At 44.4% G+C, this 11,913-nt stretch overlaps 1 long non-coding RNA gene across 1 annotated transcript; it reads left to right on the top strand.

Annotated features, from left to right (window-relative positions):
- Window positions 1-1,776: 1,776 nt before the first annotated feature.
- LOC125512807 (uncharacterized) lies at window positions 1,777-5,467 on the top strand. Its single transcript, XR_007285558.2, has 5 exons — window positions 1,777-2,074; window positions 2,159-2,347; window positions 3,409-3,536; window positions 4,144-4,320; window positions 5,139-5,467. It is a non-coding gene; the product is annotated as an uncharacterized LOC125512807 (long non-coding RNA).
- The last annotated feature ends 6,446 nt before the right edge of the window (window positions 5,468-11,913 follow it).

Here is an 11,913-nt window from a genome sequence, read left to right on the forward strand (position 1 = left end):
ACGAATTTATCCAAATACTCCATGAAGACCGAGTTCATTAACCGAGAGAAGGTGGCTGGGGCATTGGTTAAACCGAAGGACATAACGGTGTACTTGTATTGGCCATAACGAGTAACAAAGGCCGTTTTGGGGATGTCCCCATTTCTGATTTTGATTTGATGGTAGCCAAACCTCAAATCCATCTTGGAAAAGACTGAGGATCCAGCGAGCTGATCATACAGCACTACAAGAAATATGCTTAATTGTGACCTTCTCGTAGTGACCGCGGGTGAATTGGTCATAAATCTAAGACCATTGTGCGGCAGATGATCGTAAGCCGTTTGGGGGGGGGGGTCCAAACTCTAAATCATTATGACCATTTTCGTCAAGAAGGTCGTAATTGTATTATCTAAAATGGTCATAACATAGACAACACTGATCTACACCTTTCATTTTAGTCTATCTTGACCAATTTAAATGGTCATGACTACTGATTCACAATGCTTCAAAATGACTGGTCAGACACGTCACCAGTTTTGTCGATGTGGCGTGTTCACGTGTCAAACCACCTCAACATTGCCTCAGACCTGACATGTGGTACCCACCAAGTCTATTGCGAGCAATTTAAATGGTCATGACTACTAATTCACACTGCTTCAAAACGACTGATCGAACACCTCACCAATGACGAGAGGTGGATCGAAATCATTTGGCATGCAACCATTTGATCAATTGTATGTAAAATGCGGTTTAATATTTTTGAAAATGAAGTGGTGCCATTTTAAAACAAATATACAGTAGGTTCTTCATAGAAAAAACATTTTGGGCACCCGGAAAATGAAAAATGAATTTTGCGTGCCAAAAAAAATGAAAACTCACTTTGACAACATTGTTTGCCATTCCAATATGCACCCTTGTGCACAATATGAGATCATTAACAAACTATGCCATGAATGTAGGCATAACATTGGTTATTTGGCTTAAAAGTCATGAATCTTCATACATGATAGCTCTTTTATGAGAACACATTTTTGAGATATTTGTCGTATTTCAAGTTTTTTATTTTTCCTAGAAATTAGGTCACAAATAATGACACAATGCGAAGGTTTCCATTATTTTTTTGATTTTTTTGAATTTCATATTTTCAAAATGGGGTAAAAACCACGGGCATGACCATTAGTAGGTAGGGGCTTAATAATGCAAAACTCCTGGTGAATCTCTGATGAAGTAACTACTTTCCTGTCTAGAAATGATTTTTGGGAAAAAAGATCAAACTATAAAGCACTTGTAGTTCAAATTTGACCTTAGTTCCTCCTTAAACGACGGTAATATGTCTTTTTGATAAGAGGTGTATCGAAAGCTTTTCACATGCAACCATTTGGTTATCTGTACATAAAATGTGGTCTAATATTTTTTTAAATTGTTTTGGTACAATTTTTCGACAAATATTTGGTAGGTTCTTAAAAAAGCCCATCTTTGGCACTTTGGAATTAGAAAAAAAATCGTGCAATGAAATCAAAAACTCTATTCGATAACATTGTTTACCCGAAATAAGAGGCCATTTGAAAAATATTGGGTCATTTGAACAAACTATAAGAGGGTTATATGTTGAGTCTTTACCCGGAATTGGAGGATAAAAAATATAAGAGAAACGAAAGGAAAAACACACAATTTGCATATGCTTAATTCTCATTGGTGGAATCATTTGTGCCATGGATTGATGACATGGCAAACATCCTGCCATTCATTCCCAGCACTCCCACCGTCCACCCATCCATCCATCCATTCTAAAGAAAAGGAGAAAAAAAGGAGAAGCCCACCGCACCAATCTCTCCCTCTCTCTCGTGCGAACCTTTCCTTCCCAACCTACAATCTCCTCGCCGCCGCCACCAACCATGCCGGCCGGTTCCGACGAGCTCAGGCCACGCGCAGCTCGACCCTGAGCTCCCCAAGATCCGCCCCTCCCTCCCCTCCGTTCAGATCCGCGCCTCAAGGCCCGCAACCTCGCTCGCGGCTAGGGTTCCTTCGTCGGAACCCGCCACAACCGGCGATGGCAAGGCCGAAGCTCGCGAGATCCGTCACCAGCATTGCCCAGGTAGGCCCTTCCCATCCTTCCTTGATCGGATCCACCCTCTCCTCCTCATCTCACCTTCTCCTCCTACCCGCCCCTTTGCTGCAGGTCACCATGACGTGGAGACGGCGACGATGGCAGGAGGGCGCCGGCCTTTCCCTGCTCGAGGAGGAGGAGGGGCGCACCTAGCCACCGGCCATGCTCTGCTCAAGGAGGAGGGGCAGGAGGGGTCTGCTGCTAGGGCATCCAAGAGATCTTGCCGAGCTCAAGCACAACCACGACGACCAACTGCGGCAGGTAGCATATCCCTCCCCCTCTACCTCTGCTCACTAATGATGCTAAGGTAAGGAATATTGATGCAAATCCCGGTTGCCTCAAGGAATTCAAGAGGGATTTGTCTGAACACGTCCAGTTTTTTTTATTTAGTTAGTTAGTGCCAAATAGAGAGAGAAGATGAGGTCCAGATTGGTCAATTTGGCTGCCAGCTCATGGATTTGTATCTATGCAACCATCTCCTTCCTGTTGGTATGGTTTGGTTGCAAGAAATTCAGTTTTTGGTGACCTGCACCTAGTTTAACTTCTCTGACATAAATATGTTGTGTACATTCTGAATCCCTAACATGACACAAATTCAATTACTAGTGATTGTGAACATAGCCTCCCTGTTCATCAAATGAAGAATCCACCCAAGATTCTCGCCATGTCGGCAAGTCCACCCCGCCCAAGGACCTCAATACCGCGCCTCCCTGCCTCAGATCTCGATTTCCCCACCTTCACGCTTGCTCCACTTGCCCTATTGGCTCAGTGTGCAGCTCCAAACCACCACCATTGACTTCTAGAGGGCCTTCCAGGTCCACGACAAGCTCTACACCGGCCTTGTCCCTCCCTTTTGCCTCTATGGGTAAACTTACTTGCTACAGATTATTCACAATTTCTCCATTGTTAGCAACATCTGCTTAAGTATAATTTTTAGAACTGGTTATTAGCTGAAATTACAATAGTTAATTCTTTTATCTGTATGTTGCCTGATTTGTTGCTCGTTGCTAGATTCTTGTTATACGAAGATTGTCCTGATTATCCTAAGATTGTAGATTTATTTTTCTCTTGAAGCTAGGTTTCTTTTCAAGCATGTCTAACATCTACATGGAATTCTTGAGATAAATAATATAAGGAGATTTTTTGTGGTACATGTGCATGAACCTATAGTCGTTTATTGTCGGCTGCCCTTTTTTTATTATATGTGGCTTGTTGCATAGAGGCTTATCTATGCATTAGTATTGGATTCTCTATCATGTTAGTTTCCTTGGTCTTCTTTTTGAGCCTTACCATCATTTTTTTCTTGTACACGGCAATGGCAGGTGTGCCATATTGGGCAGAGGAAGAGGATGAGAAGAAAGAAGGCTTGGGCGTGAGTGGGTGCTGGGTGCTGGGTGGCGGCGGCCTTCCGCTACCTGCACCATGGCACCTCACTCTACCGTGGTGGCAAGTATGTTTGACTTCCACAACTCCAGCCTCCTCTATGTGCATGTATATACACCACCGACCACAAATCCTAGATTTAGTTTGCTTGTATAATATGATGTGACTTATGCATTGTCCTCTCATTTATTTACTATAATGGAGATTTCAAATATGTTGTTATGCTGGAGGACGAGTCTTGTTAAGCCAGGAACAGTGGGGAGCTACAAAATTACCTTACCTGATCTGAACTGTGAGCACCTGATGATTTTGCGTGTGCAAATAAATGGAAGTCAAAATGCTTTTGGTTGTGACTTACTTTTCCTTAGCATATATGTATGTCTTATTTAAACTTGAATCATTGTTTTCTCCTATGATGCTATGTGATTCAGTAATAAATTAGTAGACTTGAATATTTCTTGTTCTGATCAGCCTTGTGTGGAAGATACGACCTTCTTTGAATACCCTGCTCATTATATGTTGCTCAAGGGTTCACTGTCATAGCTCTTGTTCTTGTTTTTGTTGATCTAAGAAACATCTTGCATGCTATAGAAGTCCTATTTGCTAAACTTGCCTTTTAGTAGTCTCCATAAAAGTGGTTGTATTTTGAATTTAATTCTATTTGTTTGCTGCAGCGGAATGCTCATCACCTTGTAGGGAATATCTGAACCAAGTGACTACAAAGGGTTGTTTGGCAATGTGTAGGTCAATCTCACCCTTGTGGACAAGTAATATTTTTTCTCCAGATTTAGTCTACATTGTCCAGGTTGTATGCTTCGATTGAGATCATTAATGATTGAGATCCCATCAAGGTAATGCTCTTCCCCCACATGTTGTTCTACAAGAAAAGTATATACAAGATTCAAGAGTGTTTATGGGGTTGCTTGTTCGTATGATTTGTTCATGTGCTTCATGTTGTAATTCCAGTCAAGTAAAGACAAAAGAAACATGGTACCCTCTTTACTACTGAAGTTTTGCAACCATGTTAATAGTTAATGCAAATTGTTGGGACTCTTCTGAGAAGATTATTTCATTTGTTTATTTCTGTAACTATTTCCCGTGCAATAATAAAGGTTGAGATCACTGCAAGAAATGGTTCTGATTGGTACTCCTTAGATTTAAACTGATGAATTATGTTAAGTTCTACATATGAGGTTGTGTTTCTGCCATGTATACTTTGTGTGCATGTGTTTTTTGCATTGAGGTTAACTTATACTCCCTCCGTCCCATAATATAAGAGTGTTTTTGACACTAGTGTAGTGTAAAAAATGCTTTTATATTATGGGACAGAGGGAGTAGTTTGCAATCAGTTTGGTTTGGTTGTTTATGAGCTGTGTTGTGTTGTACTGCTCATGGTTGTGATGTTTATTATACTGTGTTAAAGATACACTATTCACGCATCTTGATCTTGGAAGTTATTGATGTGAGCTTTTTTTGCACAAAGTGTTCAGAGCTAACACATGAATAATCTTGCAAGTCCTGAAATTTCTATGGGAGTATGTCTTAATGTCTTGTGTTTTTGTTCATTGATGTGAACTTTTAAGTCTCATTGCTGAATGTAAAACCACCATTTGTCTTTCTTTTGCTCATATTTTGTATGCGTTCTTATGTTTGTTTTTCCTATTACCAGGATGATCTGAGTCACTCAGAAGAAGTGGAGAGTAGAAGGAGGGCACAAGAAGCTTCATTTATCATTGATGTTATGTGTGATAACTTAAAACTTGTGCTTCTCATCCAATATTTGTAGAACTATGTTGCTGTGCGCTTGTGCACTTGTTGGATCCTTTTGTTGTGCACTTGCACATATATAACTATTTTTCTGTGCACTTTTAGAATCATTTTGCGGTGCACTTGTTGGGCTTTGAACCTAGGTGTATCGAGGAGTCATTGGATGATGCATTGTATTTCATGTGATGTGTTACTGAAATGAAATATACAGTTTATCTGCAATATTGTATTTTGTTGTACTAGCTTTTTAATGGGCATATCTTGATATATGCATGCTTCTGACAAAATAATGCATCAGCCCATACAAATCAGACATTTCTTATAATAAAATATGTATTGGGCTAGGCCCATGTAGGCTAGATTGGTGGATCGGGCTGTTAAATTTATGATGATTCCATTTGGTCACTAGCAATGCCACGTCAGCTTAGCCACACCAGATCCTACATGGCTCAGAGAAATGGGTAATGAACCAAAATTTTGGTCAATAGAGATCTGCGACCAAAATTTTAGAAAGGTCATGTTTGTTCGTTCTTGACGGCCAACTGTTGACCTTTTGAATTTGGTCAAAACAAGGTCATAAAACATGAATAATGACGATTCAGTGACCAAAATGGAGGGTCAACAATGAACAAATTTCTTGTAGTGCAGATCGTTGATCCTGGGAAGCGAATAATTGTTCTTGATAGTGACCAAGTTGACAGGTCGGTAATCTACAACCATCCGATCTGTTCCATCCTTCTTTTTGACGAAGAGGACGGGGCAAGCCCAAGGAGAGGAACTAGGACGGATGAAACCCTTTTTCAAGGACTCATCGAGTTGATTCTTAAACTCGGCTAGTTCTAAGGGTGCCATATTATAGGGTCTCCTAAAAATTGGAACGGTTCCTGGAACAAGGTCTATCACAAACTCGACATCCCTGTCAGGTGGAACACCTGGCAGTTCTTCTGGAAAGACATCCGGAAAGTCCCGGACTACCGGAATATCCTCAAGGTCTGGAAGGGGGTTGGCATTTAGGGAGTACAGCTGGCGCTTGGCCACTCGAGTTAAGACATTGATTGTCTTGCCCGATGGGTGAGTAAGTTGAACGGTTCTAGTGGCACAATCAATCTTAGTATAATGAGCTGACATCCAGTCCATACCCAAGATGATGTTTATGTCCGAGGACTTGAGAGCTATTAAGGATGCAAGGAAGACAAGTCTATCGACAAGAATTTTGTTCCCATGGCTTACTCTAGAAGTTTGCCATTTGGAGCCCGGAGTTTGAATTACCATGGAAGTGGGCATGTCACAGAATGTCGTGTTATGCAATCGAGCATAGTTCTCGGATATGAATGAATGAGATGCTCCAGTATCGAAAAGAACAGATGCCGGATGGCAATTAACAAGGAGCGTACCAAGGACGATGTTAGGATCCTCATGAGCCTCCTCAGCTGAGACATAGTTGACATGGCCACGTGCAGTGGTGACCGGCTTGGCGTAGAATGTCTTTCCCACTGGCTTACCACGGCCAACGGACTTTCCAGACTGATTGGGGTTGTTGTTCTGGGGACACTCTCGGCTATAGTGACCCGGCTCTCCACACTTGAAACATGTCACAACATTGGGGCGTGGAGCAGCATTAGCAGCGGGGCCACCATAGGGCTTGGACGGTGCAAACTGCTGGTTGGGACGAGGCGCCTCAAAGGATGGCCTCGGAATGAACCTGGGTGGCAATGCCGTGCTTGGAATCCACACCCAGCGCTTCTGAGATCCAGAGCCGGATGAAGAGCCAAAATCACGTGAGTGCTTGCGTGAAGCGTCATAGTCAGACCGGCCTATCTCAGCACTGATGGCTTTATTGACCAACTTCTGAAAGGAGGTGCACTCGTGCAGACGATGATCGCGGCGAAGCTCAGGGCTAAGTCCCTTGCGGAACCTTGCCTGCTTTTTAGCGTCGGTGGATACCTCTTCAGGAGCATATCGTGCCAGATTCCCAAATTCACGACTATATGCATCCACAGTCAGTCTTCCTTGGGTGAAATTGCAGAACTCTTCCCTCTTGCGATCTAAGAGACCTTCCGGGATGTGATGCTCATGGAAAGCCTCACTGAATTCAGCCCAAGTAGTGATTTGGCCGACCGGGCGCATAGCTTCATAGTTTTCCCACCAAAGGCTAGCGGGGCCTTCGAGGTGATAGGCAGCATAAGTAACCTTATCAGCTTCGGCTACGTTGGCAGAACGTAGCTTGTGGGTGATGCTGCGAAGCCAGTCATCCGCGTCGAGGGGCTCGACGGAATGGTTAAACTTTGGTGGATACAGCTTGATAAAGTCATTGATTGACACCAAGTCATTTCGCTGATGGCGTGCAGTGTTCTTCTCAATCCGCTCTAGCAAGAAGTTAGTCTCACGCTTGTTTCTTTCCGCCTCCAGCATCACTTCGGCCAGAGAAGGCGGGTGAGGCAGATTTTCACCCCTAGCTGCACTGGCTTCCCCCTGCTCCGGGGCAGCAGGGTTGCTGCGGGTGTTGACCATCCTAGGAGAAAACAAGACAACTATTTAGATAAGGATGGCACAAACTTAGCAAGGAAGTGCAGAATGTAATGGATAACACGGAATGCAGAGATGTTCATTGCACGACATGGTAATATAGAAACTGCCACACCGTACATAGTTTAGTACAAGCCCATGCTAGAGTACAACTACGGTGAAAGGCATTACATCTCATCGGAGGCATTCCAAGCTCCTATACATTATTTTCCTACACCTCCGGAACGTGATACACACCAAGTCATATCCCACAGTCACGTAGGACTGTGGAGAATACAACTACTACAATACTAGTGAAACTACTACTAGCTCAGACGGCTCCGTAGTAATCCTCATAGAAGTCGCCACCAAAACCTGGAAGTGGAACATGATCATCTGGGAACAGACGGTCCTGTGGAGCCTGCGGACCAAAGGGACTCGGATGTGGCCTTGGTCCCACAGGTGGTGGCAGACGGGGACCACGAGGAGGGGTGATGCCTCCCACATCGCGCCACTCCATACAATCTGGCAATCCAGACCGTACAGGGTACAGATCCCTCAGATCCATGTATCTTGCCTGTACCGCCGGTGCAAACCGAGTCAAAGTGGCCCAGTGATCAGCACGAGAGTTAAAAAGCTCCATACGCAAGGCCCGATTTTCGCGGTCCTTATCCTCGAGCATCTCGGCAGTGGTGCGGAGTAGTGACTCCTCATGTGTGGGGTCAGCATAGATAGCCCGGAGATACCCTTGCGCTCCCGGAAGTGAAGCGGGCATATAACGGAAGTCGGTGTTCCGAAGCAGGCCAGTCCGGACTCGCATGATGGTCATCATGGAATAGGCAGCATCCTGGACAGCCATCTCAACAGTAACCCCGAGTCCATAGGAACAGTGAAGGGGCTCAGTGGCTCCAGGATAAGAGGGATATATCCTGACGGTACAGAGGTACTGGCTCTGGATGAAGTCTCTGAACTGCTCTTCGACAGAGTATTCGGGATACCAACGGTAACCCGTCTCGATCATTACCCGGACTAACATAGCAGTATGACCGGGCACATCGAGGCACCAGGTCAGGCGAACCACTTGGTTTTGAGCACGAGTGGCCATATGAAAGCACAACCACAATGCAAAGACATTAGAATTTCTAGGGAAAATTGGACAGCATCACAGCTGTAAATGCTCAGAAAAAGATTTGAGACATCCACAACAGTTTGCAATACCACTCAACAACATCATATCAAGGTTTTGATTCAACTAACAACATACTAAAAGTAGTAGAAACTGTACCGAGGCTTGTAACAACAATCCTATAAGCTACTACGGATTAGTAACACGTGAACCTGATAGAAGAAGAGAGCCTAGTCCTTAACCCACGTTGAATGAGAAGAGAATGACTCAGATCAGAGGGCATAAGGTAAAGGAGTAAAAGAGCCTTATGTTCCCTCCCACAATCAATTCCCCTACATATAGCTAAAGCATTTCTAGACTCGACATCGACCAGTTTGGCTCAACGAACCTACAGGCAGTCCGGCTCTGATACCAACACTGTTAGGACCCCGATTCCAAGTCACATCGATCTAGCCAGTAACACCTCATATCACATTGCGGCCTCACGTACGGTATCCCCACGGGTGTCGCCTTACCATGGCCCGGGACCGTTTGCGCCTTTTGGCTCACATATATGATAGTGTCGCTAGCATCCATATGACAGAGAACCTGAGCCGACATGGCTAGTCGTGAACCCAAAGCGGCACAGACCTATGGAGACAGGCATACGTGAATCATATCGAGCATGTCGGTCATCAGCGTGTGAATCCGGGCTGTAGCACTGGGCTAACAGGACTCCGGGGAACCCGGTCTGTAGCAGGCTAGGCAGGACTCCGGATGTCACCGCGTGACATTTCCCCGAAGGGACAGACATAGGAACAAAGTGAAACACATGCCGGCCAGTCAAATGTCCTGAGCAGTAGTGCTGGGCTAGCAGGACTCCGGTGAACCAGGCTGTAGCGGACTACTATGGCTCGAGGAGCACTAGACTACATTTCCCCATAAGAAATGCTGCCAAGGATAAACAACTAGATTGTCGGATCCCACACATACCAAGCATTTCAATCATACACACAATATGCTCGATATGTGCAAATACAACATGGCATCACAACAAAACTCAACAACTCAAGTACTTTATTTAAAGGCTCCAGAGAGCCATACATAACATGTTCATACAGGTAGGGGTCACATGACCCGGCACTCAAGTCATACAAGCATACAAGCACATGCGGAAGCAAATAGTCTGAGTACAGACACTAGAAAGCAAGAAGGCTTCTCAAAGCCTGTCTATCTACATAGTGCCCTCCATGGCCAGGATCACCACCTGGGTGGCGAGTTACTCATCAACGTCGAGGTCTACATAAAACCCATCAGAGGGGGCGGTGTTGTCGTCTGAAAACAGTAATTAAGCAAACATGAGTACAAAGGTACTCAGCAAGTCTTACATCAGAACCTACTATACATGCTCATTCTCAAGGAGGTGGTGGAGTTATTGCAGCAGGCCAGCTTTGACTCTTGGCTTAGCTATCCTACGGAACTCCACTAGTAAAATAGTTTTCGCACACGAGTCCACTACTCACCAACACAATACTCCACCGGGGATCCTCCCTCATCATCCTACGAGAGGGCCATCCTCGGTACTCACACTTATCTTGAGTCTTTTAATAGTATCCATTAACTTGTCTATGAACTGTATAGGCAACCAAGTAGTCCTTTACCGCGGACGTGACTATTCAAATAGTTTTATACCCTGCAGGGGTGTACTTCTTCATACACGCTTTCACCACTTACCGCCGTTTACACGACATGTACTCGGCAACCTTCAAGTGGAAGCCCAACGAGGGTGTCGGCCACGGCCTACCTAAACACTCAAGCCTCTAGTCCAGGTTTATCGCCTATCCAGGTTCCATCCGCAGGGAGTATGGCCGAGGTTTCCACATGCGGCCCCGAACGATGTGAACAGGGTTCCCGAGACACCAAACAGGTGACTCGGTACACCGTGCCACGGTGTATCTACTGCAATATAGCCCACCCCTAGGGTCAGCGCTACGCACGGCCGCCAACACATAACCTACAAACACCAGAAACTAATTGCAACTCCTGGATAGAGTACTACGGTGAATAAGAAGCCGAGAGGGTCCATTGGTTTCGGGCCCAATGTATGGTAGTAACTGAACCTTAAATCACACATATAGATCTCAGTTCTTATGGACGGCCTCAATGAAACAACCTACCATGTACTCCTACATGGCCTCTCATTGATACCTTTACCAAATCATGTTCAACACATCCCTCACATTACCGACATAATCATTTCACTCTAGCCCATCACCCAGATGAACCAAACCTGACACAACTCTAAGCATAGCAGGCATAGCAAGGTAGGAAACACATACATGGCTCAATCAACTCCTACACATGCTAGTGGGTTTCATCTAGTTACTGTGGCAATGACAGGTCATGCAGAGGATAAGGGTTCAACTACTGTAGCACACAACAGTTTGAATCGCGTTGTCTTAATGCAGTAAACAAGAGCAGAAGCGAGAACATGGGTTTGTATCGGAATGATCAATGGGTTGCTTGCCTGATGTAGTGGTAGTAGGGTACTGCCCTTCAGACGGATATTCAGGGTTATCCTCGGAGGCAGAACCTACCACAAAAGACACACCGAAACATAATCAACACATGACAATATGCAACAATATGATGCATGCTATGACATGGCAAAATGAATGTGTCTTGGCCTAAGGCAAGCTAAAACAGAAAGGAATGAACTCATTTGAATCAAAGATTCAAATGTTAGTTCATTTAACATAGCCTTATTAGTGCATTATCTTATTTTGCTTAAACACAAGGTTAACTTGTTTTGTCCTGCATGAAACCATTACAGATGGATAGATTGAATTTTTCTGATCATTTTTCATATATAAATTGTTTGATTTGGAGCTATGGTTGATTTTCTATGATTTTTAGAAGTTTTGGCTATTTTCTGGAATTTCCTATTAAAGAATAAATCCAGAAAAGGATTTACTGCGTCAGCCTGACATCAGTGTGAAGTCAGCGGTCAACTGAGACGGTCCAGGTCAACCCTAACCTGTGGGTCCCATCTGTCAGTGTCAACTAA

This window comes from Triticum urartu, chromosome 6A, assembly GCF_056163025.1.
Source record: "Triticum urartu cultivar PI428250 chromosome 6A, HENAU_Tu73, whole genome shotgun sequence".
NCBI lineage: Eukaryota > Viridiplantae > Streptophyta > Magnoliopsida > Poales > Poaceae > Triticum > Triticum urartu.